Source organism: Antechinus flavipes, chromosome 3 (assembly GCF_016432865.1).
Source record: "Antechinus flavipes isolate AdamAnt ecotype Samford, QLD, Australia chromosome 3, AdamAnt_v2, whole genome shotgun sequence".
In the NCBI taxonomy this organism is placed as follows: Eukaryota; Metazoa; Chordata; class Mammalia; order Dasyuromorphia; family Dasyuridae; genus Antechinus; species Antechinus flavipes.
In genome coordinates, this window is record NC_067400.1 from 168,478,451 (window position 1) to 168,489,744 (window position 11,294).

Consider the following 11,294-nt stretch of genomic DNA (forward strand, 5'->3'; position numbering starts at 1 on the left):
AAATCTTCAAGAATGAGCTTGAGGACAATTGAATTACATTAGGAAAGGCTCATAATCTGAAGACTGATTTACCAAGTGATACTTCCTTCCAAACAATTCATAAAACTTTTTACTAAATCTTGGAGAGACTATGATCTGCAATGAGTGCAGAGAGTTTCAATGCTAATTACATGGCCAGGATTTTTTTTTTTTTAAGTACTGGCTTTACTTTAATTCAGGATTTTCATTATTTCAAAAATAATTTTATACCTTTAATCTGTTTCAATAACTAATTAGATCATAGACTTAAAACTTGAAGTGATTTTAGAGGTCATCTAGTTTAATTCATTTTATAGAAAAAGAAACTGAGCCAAGCACTTTTGTTTTAAATGATTTAATACTCCATTATTATTGCCTCAGATGAAAAATACTAGAGTACTTAGATTGACCTGATAGCTGAGGCTTGGTTTAGGAAGGTATGAAATGTTCACTTGAGTTACCCATTCTAAATCTCCCCAAATTCACCAATGAGCTGAGAGTTAATGCCCTATCAGAAGTGTCTAAAATCTAGTAGTAGGGACTACAGGTGTTCAAACTTTAAAAACCAGAAAAATACATCTAAACCTAGTGGTTTAGAGGAGACTTCCTCCACCCTATTTACTATGTTCACAAAAATCATCTTAGAAGTGCAGGCCTTCATATTTTTCCCTAACAAATTTCATCATTTTCAATTGCCCCATCATTCTAATCCTTCAGAACATTTTTAGATGTTCTATGCTCCAAAGTGTTGGCTGTCCTTCTTAACTTTGCCAAAATGTGACAACCATATCTTCATTCAAGTCACTGATAAAAACACTGACAAGCACAGAGCCATGTTTCTTGCTGTAGCACCTCACTGTAGACCTTTCTCCAAGTAGATATCAATATCTAGCTAATTGTAGAGCCCAGATTCAAAACTAGGTCCTGTGATTCCAAATTGATTGCTCTTTCCACCCTTTTTTAATGTTGGGGCATGCACCAGCATAGTACGTACTTCAGCATTCTCTGTTAATTTGAGGAGAAGCATAGCAAAATCTGAAGAGGCTCATTATCTGACTTATCAGCAGGCAGATGATTTTTTTCAGCCACAGCAGCTCAAGAAAATGGATTTACCAAAGCTCACACATGTTTCAATCAGTGGAGAAACAAGACAAAAATCACTAAAAATCATGAATTTTAAAAGTATCAAAATACAGTATAAAAGATTATTTTTCCCTCTTCATACCAAAGAAATCTCATGAGCTACAAAGTAGTACCTTAAATGAATCATATAGGAAGAACCTTTATAGGATAAAGAATACTAGACCATTTTGAAATCTGAAAGGCAATTCTGTTGTGTTTAGAAAATAAGAATTATAAGATATGCCCAAAGATGCATGAAGCCAGAGAAAGAGAATTCTCAGAAAGTTGAGGAAAGCTAGGATGGAGGCAACTGACTTAAAGAAGCCCAAATTGGTAGATCAGAGGATGTGCTCTCATATACATTTTCCCTTACATATACATTACAAAAATCATAAGATTTTAGGACTAGAAGGAACTTTAAGGATCATTTAGTTCAAGCCCTTCAATTTTTGTTTAAGGAAGCAGAGACCCGGAGAGATAGTGACCTATTCCTTAATTAGGAATATAATTATATAATTAGGAAGTAAAACCAGGAGTCAAACCTGGGATTCCTTACCTGAAGAATGTTTAGTGAATAGAATTCTGGACTTGGAATTAGGAATACCTGAAGTCAAATCTGGCATTTGCTAGCTTTTTGACTATGCAAAGTCAGTTACTTGGGAGCAGTCTCCTTCCCTAAGGAAATGAAGCATGCACTAGATAAGACAACTTTTTCTATTTTATTTGATTATAGACTGTAGTGACTCTAAACTCTTAAAGGCTAAAGCAGCAGAACATAATCCCAAACTGTATGCTATCCATCCTGGAAAGGTCTTGAGTATAGACATCCTCATTACTATGAATATTATGGGAAAACTTTTTTTTTTTTTTTTTTTTTTTTCCTGAAGCAATTGGGGTTAAGTGACTTGCCCAGGGTCACACAGCTAGGAAGTATTAAGTGATTGAAATCTGATTTGAATTCAGGGCCTCCTACCTTCAGGGCTGGTGCTCTATCTACTGTGTCACTTAGATGTGCTGGGAAAACTGTCTTTTTTAGCATCTTGAATTAGATGCCCTACAGTATTCTAAAATAGCATTTCCAAAAAGAACTCATTAGATTTTCTTCCAAATCATTCCACTTTTTGAACTTTTTACTGTTAAGGGAACCACCATTTTTTCAGTCAAATAGACTCCCAACTTCAGTTTATCCTCAACTCTTCATTTTCATGTCAATGTACAATTCATTGCCAAATCTTGTCATTTCTACCTTCATGACATCTCTTGTATATTTCCACTATTCCCCATCCACATAGTCACATTCTAGTTCATTTCTTTAATCATCTCACCTTGTACCCCACACTTACAATATTGTCTTCCACACCTCTACTTTTTAGTTTCCCTGGGTTGATACAAGACTCAAGCTAACATATCATCCTATGCCAGAGGCTTAGTTCCATTCTATTCCTCCCTACTGAAGCTATTTATTGTTCTTTGAAATTTCCTTCTACACATCCTGTGCTTTTATGTATATAGATATTTGCATTTTGTTTGCCTCATTATAATGTAAACTCCCTGAAAGTAAACACTATTTTTGCTTTTATTTTCCTGCACTTTATCACAATGATCTCAAAGATAGGATGTAATTTCAGAATTAGTGTCTTGGGTACAAGCAGATCGACATGGGGCTACAGTAAGCATCACAATAAACCCAGCTTGGAAGAAAGGAGAAAAATGTGAAGCCACTATAGCAGCCCTAACCCATCCTGATTGACTATAAAATAGACACAAGCAAGAAATATATTAATTCTATGACCATTTCCTAAAGAAGTCTGATGGAAAACAGACATCACAAATAGATTGATAAAACTAGAAACTATGTTAATTAGCAAGTTCTCGTTATTTGTGCCAAATGCAGAAACATGACCATTAGAAGCAGCCCCAGCTTATACTAGTTTATTCTCAAAATACTATGTAAAAGGTGAATAGAAGATTTTGAATACTATTGCCATACAGAATAGTAAAGAAATTGAGCCTTCAGAGAGGTTAAAACCTCTGCTAAAGCAGAGAGCCCAAGAACATTTAACTAGAAGACAATAGAGGCAAAATGAAAATGATTTGCCAACATTCTTATGATAATCTGTTCTAAATATCATGTGTGATGATAAGAGAACCCTAGAAATAGAAAAGACCTCAGAGTTGATTACTCCCACATATATGTATATAGAAATTTCCTCTATAAATATAGTCATATTGGGGATTATAATAGTCCAAGCTTCAAGAAAAAACACTGAGGTAGAGGTCTGAGCCAGTGATATTTTATTAGAGTGTCAATGGTCCCCTTTAGTGAAAAGGACTTCAAATCCTCTTCATGATCATATATGCCCCCTTCTTTCCTTTGTTTTTATAGTTTTATTCCCAAATAAACAAAAAGAAGCATGGTAAAATACAGAATTTCATTGGTTGATAGACCTTACTCTTGGGGGCCAAAAATGACATCAGCTGGGGGGGAGGTAACAGGAGGGAGCAGTCACATTTGGGTGAAGTATGGGGCATTTTCACTAAGTGGTCATAAGATGGTCACCTGCTCATGACAGAAGTACAAAAATAAGTTTGGGGACTTTCCAAGGTATCAAGGTATCCTACCCATGCTGGGTTTAGACATGGGATTTGACTAAAACAGAGTGGAAATAATCTTTGTCAATATTTTTATGGTTCTACAAGTGAGTTTTATAACTGATAAACAAGTGATGTTTACATAGAAGTTTAAGGCCTATTATAAAGACTCATTATAAGAACCTATCTTCAGAGAAATGCAAAATAAGACAACTCTGAGGTACCACTACACATCTCTTAGCTTGGCTAAGATGACAGGAAAAGATAATGATGAATGTTGCAGGGGATATAGGAAAACTGGGACACTGATGCATTGTTGGTGGAGTTGTGAACTGATCTAAACATTCTGGAGAACAATTTGGAACCATGCCCAAAGTGTTATCAAACTGTGCATACCCTTTGATCCAACAGTGTTTCTTTTTTCTTTTCTTTTCTTTTCTTTCTTTTTTTTTTAACTTTTTATTGACAGAACCCATGCCTGGGTAGTTTTTTTAAACAACATTATCCCTTGTACTCACTTCTGTTCTGACTTCTCCCCTCCCTCCCTTCACCCCCTCCCCCAGATGGCAAGCTGTCCTATATAAGTTAAATATGTCTCAGTGTATCTTAGATACAATATATGTGTGCAAAACCAAACAGTTCACTTGTTGCACCGGAAGAATTGGATTCAGAAGGTAAAAATAACCCGGGAAGAAAGACAAAAATGCAAGCAGTTTACATTCATTTCCCAGTGTTCTTTCTTTGGGTGTAGCTGCTTCTGTCCATCATTGATCAATTGAAACTGAGTTAAATCTTCTCTTTGTCAAAGAAATCCACTTCTATCAGAATACATCCTCATACAGTATTGTTGTTGATGTATATAATGATGATCTGGTTCTGCTCATTTCACTTAGCATCAGTTCATGTAAGTCTCACCAATCCTCTCTGTATTCATCCTGTTATCCAGCAGTGTTTCTACTAAGCTTGTATCCCATAGAGATCTTAAAGGAGGGAAAGGGACCTGTAGGTGCCAAAATGTTTGTAGTAGCCCTTTTTGCAGTGGCAAGAAACTGGAAACTGAGTGGATGCCCATCAATTGGAGAATAGTTGAATAAGTTATGGTATATGAATGTTATGGAATACTATTGTTCTGCAAGAAACAATCAGGAAAATGATTTTAGAGAGGCCTAGAGAGAGCAATATGAATTGATGCTAAGTGAAATAAGCAGAACCAGGAGATCATTGTACACAGCAACAATAAGATTATACAATGGGACATGGCTCTCTTCAACAATGAGATGATTCAGGCCAATTCCAATAATCTTGTGATGAAGAGAGCCAGCTACACTCAGAGAGAGGACAGTGGGAACTAAGTGTGGATCACAACATAGCATTTTCATTCTTTTTGTTATTTTCATTTTATTTTATTTCTCATTTTTCCCTTTTTGATTTGATTTTTTTCTTGTGCAGCAAGATAATTGTATAAATATGTATGTATATATTGGATTTAACATTTATTTTTACCATGTTTAACATATATTGGATTATTTACCATCTAGGGGAGGGGTTGAAGAAGGAGGGGGAAATTGGAATACAGGGTTTTGCAAGTGTTGATGTTGAAAAATCATCCATGCATATGTTTTGAAAATAAAAAGCTTTAATAAAAAAGAATCTATTTTATCTAATTATCCCTGTATGATTTATATAAAATATCAAATTGATTCATATTAATTGGAATAGGGTAGGGATCGAAATTAATAATTTCTTACAGTCTACAAGTAGTCTTTTAACTTTACTTGAAGAGATGCAGTAAAGATGAATCTACTACCTCCTAAGGTAAAAGTTTTTTACATCATTCAGAAATTTGTCTCTTCCTATACAATTTTCCTTTACTGCAATGTTTCTAATGTTGCCATTCAGGGACAATCAGACCAAGACAAATTCTGCTTCTACATGAAAGTGCTTCAGTGTATCTATTTCTACATGAACAGAGTATGGTTCAAGATGTTGGAATCCTTACAAAGTGTTAAGTCATTAGAATTGATAGAGACAATAATTATCTAATTTAGCATGGTTCAGTATGATTGATCTGATCCTACAAGGAGATGTTATGGGCCAGAACTTGAAACAAGGTACTAAGTGGAATTGAGGAGACTATGTTTAAATCTAGTTTAGAATTGATTTAATCCTACAACAAATAATGGTTTCCTAGTGATATAATGATTGGTGTGTACTCAGTGTACAGCATATAAGCAAGAAGCTCTCAGGGCCAAAGAGCACTCTGGGAGAGACAGAAGCCCACTCTCAGAGGCGAAGACAGAGTCATTCCATATTCCACCTTTGTGCTAGTTGGAGACATTTGGAGGGAGCTAGGGGCTGAAGCTCAAGACTTTGAAGGACACGATAAAGGACTGGTTTTTAACTCCTGGTTGTGTTTGAAGTGATTATTACTTGGAGCTGAAACTAAGGCTGTCTCCAGAAACCTCCCCAAGAAACCTGCTCTCACAGAGAACCATTATATATTATACAAAAAAAAAAAAAAAAAAGAACACTACATCAGTTGATATATGGCCTTTGAAACACATGCAGATATTCTTTAACTGATTCTGTCCCACTCTCCACATGATGGTTAACCTTTTTGCTTGGCTATGGAGCCAGAGCTGGAGTTCATTGAAAGTTCCAGAGCTTCTCTTAGTCTGTTTTTTTCTCTGCCTAATGTGTTAAAAGTGAAAAATCAAGAACTAAACCCTAAGTGGGGAAAGAGGCCTGAGGCCTTTAACTTCCCACCAGGACCATCATGATATAAGATATGAACATATGGCCCAGAGGTTGCTTCTGTTGATGACTTCTATTCTTCCTGTTTTTAGGTGAAGATTGGATGCAGCACTAGCCTGATTAGTTTCAAAAATACAAGAAGCTGAGTTTCTGAATATTGTGTTCTTTAGTATCTTAATGCCATGGAATGATTTCCATGACTCAAGCCTAGTAGTAGTTGAAACTTGGACTAATTCAATTGTACATTGATTCCCACATTTGGAAATACACGTACTAGGATCAATGGTATGTAGAAATTATGTTAAGGTTAAGTTCACTTTCCTCAGGAATTGGGGAGGCATAAGAGAAAGTGAATCTCCACTTTGGGGTAGTAGAGGAGAAAGCTTTATGCCTCTGTTCTTGCTATATTTTTTCAGTAAAATATCCCTTTGTAAAAGCTCATTGTTGTTCATTGGTTAAATAAACTTATTTTGATGGCTAACAGTTCTGGGAAATTGAGTGGAATGAAAACTCAAGCCAATAATTACATTAGAGAAAAATACTTTCAACCGCTCAGATGTACTTCTGAAGTGGACATATAGCTTCCCTGGATCTGAAGAATAAATAGAGAAAATGCTACATGTGGTTCTTAAGAGTGGAGACTATTTTGTTCCTTTGTATTCCCAACACCTAATGTAGCGTCAGGCACATAGCAGATTATTAATACATGTGTGGGGGACAATATTGACCACAAAATCAGAGATTCAAAACAAGAAAAAGCAAAAAGGGGTTTATTACCATTTCCTGAGAAAGGGCATCTCCCATATGACAGGGTATTTGTCAGTAAAGAAGTGCAAAGTAAAAACTGCAAAACATAGGATTAAATACCCTGAATCACCCCACCCCCAGCCTTTTTTCCCCATTGTTTGGGGGAGTTTGGGCTTACATTCTAATCACAGAAATCTGACCCAGAAACTCAAGAATACAAGTCAATAATAATAAACTGTTAATTTAAATTTCCCTAGAGAATTGCTAGACAAGCAGATATCCTTGGATAAGAGAATTCAAAACCTTCATCATTTTAATACTAATTAAGAGGTGGTGGGAAACAGGAGACCAAACACCTTCAACTTTTAGCTATATCTCTATTTGTTATAAAGTATCAAGTCACAATTAAAATATAGTTTAAGCTATATTCCCATGAGAGTTTCTTCCCTCAGTTAATTACACACACACACATGCTTGCTTGATTAAATCCATTAGCATGTTCCTTAAAAGCCACACTAACTGCAAACTTTCTGTGTATTCAAAAACCATCCCTTTAAAAATATATTCTAAATTTTGCCAACTATCAAAATCAAATTCCCTGAACTATAACATGCAGGTTCCATTCTCTTTATTTGGCTATCAGGACATTTGCCCATCTTTAGTCCTATACCATCACCCTCATTTTCCAGTCTTTCATAGATCACTGTTGGTAGTTTTCCAATTGGATCTACTAGTTGTTGTTTTCCCCAGCTGATTAAAATGTAAACTACTTGAAAGTAGGTTTCTTTGTTTCTTTTTATTTGTATGCCCGGTGGCCAGTCCCTTACATGGAAGCTGCCTGTTTATTGGTTGCTGGATTGATTTCAATAGAGTGGGATGTAGTTCATCAGGGATCAGTGATTTGAGCTCACTGAGATCAACTAAGTTCTATCTTCTCTCTCCTTCACTTACCTTGAATTTCAGCTCTCTAATGTTGAACTGGGATTGTTCTCTGTTTTCCATTCCAATAGGTTATTCTCCTAGTCAGAGAAAACAGAAACAAGTAATTCTGCCTTCTCTCTATAGCCTAGTATCAGACTTATCTACTCTAATCACTTTTAATCCCTTTCCCCGAACTAAATCTCATTCAAAAGGTAAGTACTCAAAGGTTCTGGACTTACTTGGACCAACATTGCTCTTAACTGTTTTTTTCCATAAATTATATGTCCCTCTCAATTTATCAATGTTCTAGGCAATTCTCTAAGAAGATGGTCATCTGTATTGGGAGGAGTTTCTCTAATTTCCTATACCAATGATATCACAGGTCTTATTTTTTATTTTTTTAAATAACTTTTTATTGCTAGAACCCATGCCAAGGTAATTTTTTTTTTACAGAATTATCCCTTGCATTCACTTCTGTTCCGATTTTTCCCCTCCCTCCCTCCACCCCCTCCCCTAGATGGCAAGCAGTACTTTACATGTTGAATAGGTTACAGTATATCCTAGATACAATATATGTGTGCAGAACTGAATAGTTTTCTTGTTGCACAGGGAGAATTGAATTCAGAAGGTAGAAATAACCCGGGAAGAAAAACAGAAATGCAAGCAGTTTATATTCATTTATCGAAGAGATCCACTTCCATCAGAATACATCCTCAAACAGTATCGTTGTTGAGGTATATCTGATTCTGCTCGTTTCACTCAGCATCAGTTCATGTAAGTCTCTCCAGTCCTCTCTGTATTCATCCTGCTGGTCATTCCTTACAAAACAATAATATTCTATAACATTCATATACCACAATTTACTCAACCATTCTCCAATTGATGGGCATACAAGTCTTATTTTTTAAAAGTGTATATATGTGTTATGCTTATCTCTTCATGACCCAATTGTTTTTTGTTTTTTGTTTTTTTTTGGCAAAGACACTGGAGTGGTTTGCTATTTCCTTCTTTGGTTCATTTTACAGATGAGGAAACTAAGGCAAACAGGATAAGTGACTTGCCCAGGATAACACAGCTAGTAAGTGTCTGAGGCCAAATGGGAACTTAAGAAAATAAGATAAGACTTCCTAACTCCAGGTCTGGCACTCTGTCCATTGTACCACCTGGCTGCCCGTGTGTGTGTGTGTGTGTGTGTGTGTGTGTGTGTGTGATTGCACATTCATTCATACACAATACTCATATATACACATGTACCTGTATGTATACAAATGTATATGTATATATGTCAGGGGAAAGATATATATATATATATATATATATATATATATATATATATATATATATATATATATATATATATATATATATATATATATATATATATATATATATATATATATATATATATATATATATATATATATATATATATATTATATATATATATATATATATATATATATATATATATATATATATATATATATATATATATATATATATATATATATATGTTGTTAGAGTGTAATCTAAGTGCATTGGGAAGTTCAGTGTTGAGCCCAGGGGTCACATTGCTAGAATTTAACTGAGGCAGGACTTGAACTTTCTCTAGGCCAATCCTCTATCTAACAGACAAGGAGACAAATACACAACCTCAATGAGATATCAATTCATCAGCAGCATGTGCATCTATGCACTATAGTCAAAATAATAGAGCATGATCTTATATTCTTAGTATCTCTCAATACAAATCCTGTAAGAAATCCACTTCAAAAATTTGGATGTTCCATGATAATTCACTGCTAATGGTAACAATTCATTCAATGGTTTTGAAAAACAATTTGTATTTATGCATGAAAAGTTACCAAGTTGTTTTCTAAACATGGGTCAATGTGATACTAAAAGAGATTATTGGCAGAAAGAAGATCATAGGTACAAAAAATGTTCATAGAAGTATTACTTAAAAAACTGGAAACAAGATTATGATCTCAAATTTGGGAATGGATGAACTATATATTTAATTTCATGTTTTGTGAATGTGGAGCAGACATCTGGGCAGAAAGTCTGTTATAAGAAATTGTAATGGAGTATGGTTACAAGGTTACTACTACTGTTACTAATACAATGATAACCAGAACAAAGCACAATAATTAGATTATGTTTGTTGATTAATGGAGCACTTTCACTCTTAGAACAGCTTTACAGAGAATTAAAACTATCTTTAGAACCAGACATCCATTTTACAATTTTTTGCCCTATGTAGTGCTACGAAGTTGGATTTCTATTTAACATTTGGAATCATGAAAAACTGAAAAAAGTTATATTGTCCTTAATGCCTAAGACTTTGCATGCTGATATTATGTGTTTGGGGAGGACATTGATTTTTTCATTCTAATTGGGGACCATTCAGTTAATGATAATTGGTCAGGCAATGAAATGGTGGCAAGATTGATTGAAGTAATTTTTAAAAAAAACATTTTAGGAATGACAAACAAAAACGTTTAAATTTTAGAGAGATGGCAGAACCTGTATTTCCTGCTTATCCTTGGAGCAATAATTACTGACTGACTTTCCTGCTGTATGAAATCCATTGTAAAGTGCAGTATTACAGGCAGATGAATTCTGGCAACTTCTCTGACCTTTATTTGAAGACATGCTGATTCAGAACTATTTACAAGGCTTAACTGGATAAAGATACGTATAAAGTATATGTTTTGCTCATATAAATTATATCCACATGCATTTACCTAAATTAAGCTCTAAGGGAGGCATAAATCCATATGTCTGGAATTTCATTTCTATTCCCAAGGGAATTCCTTCAAGAAAGGAGCAGGAGATTGAGGCCACAAGGCTAACCACTTTCTCTCCTCAGTAAAGGATTACTAAACTAGAACTGTATCTATCCACTCCCCTAAGTATTACTAGGGGAAATTAGTTTTTGGTTCTGCATACTTCCTAGTGATTATCCCAAAGGAAAGAACAACTAGGCAGTGTAATGAATAATGTGCCAGACCTGGAGTTAGGAAGACTCATCTTCCTCAGTTCAAATCTAGTCTCAGATACTTGCTAGCTGTATATCCCCAGGCAAGCTATTTAAAACTGTTTGCCTTAGTTTTTCTCATATATAAAATGAGCCAGAG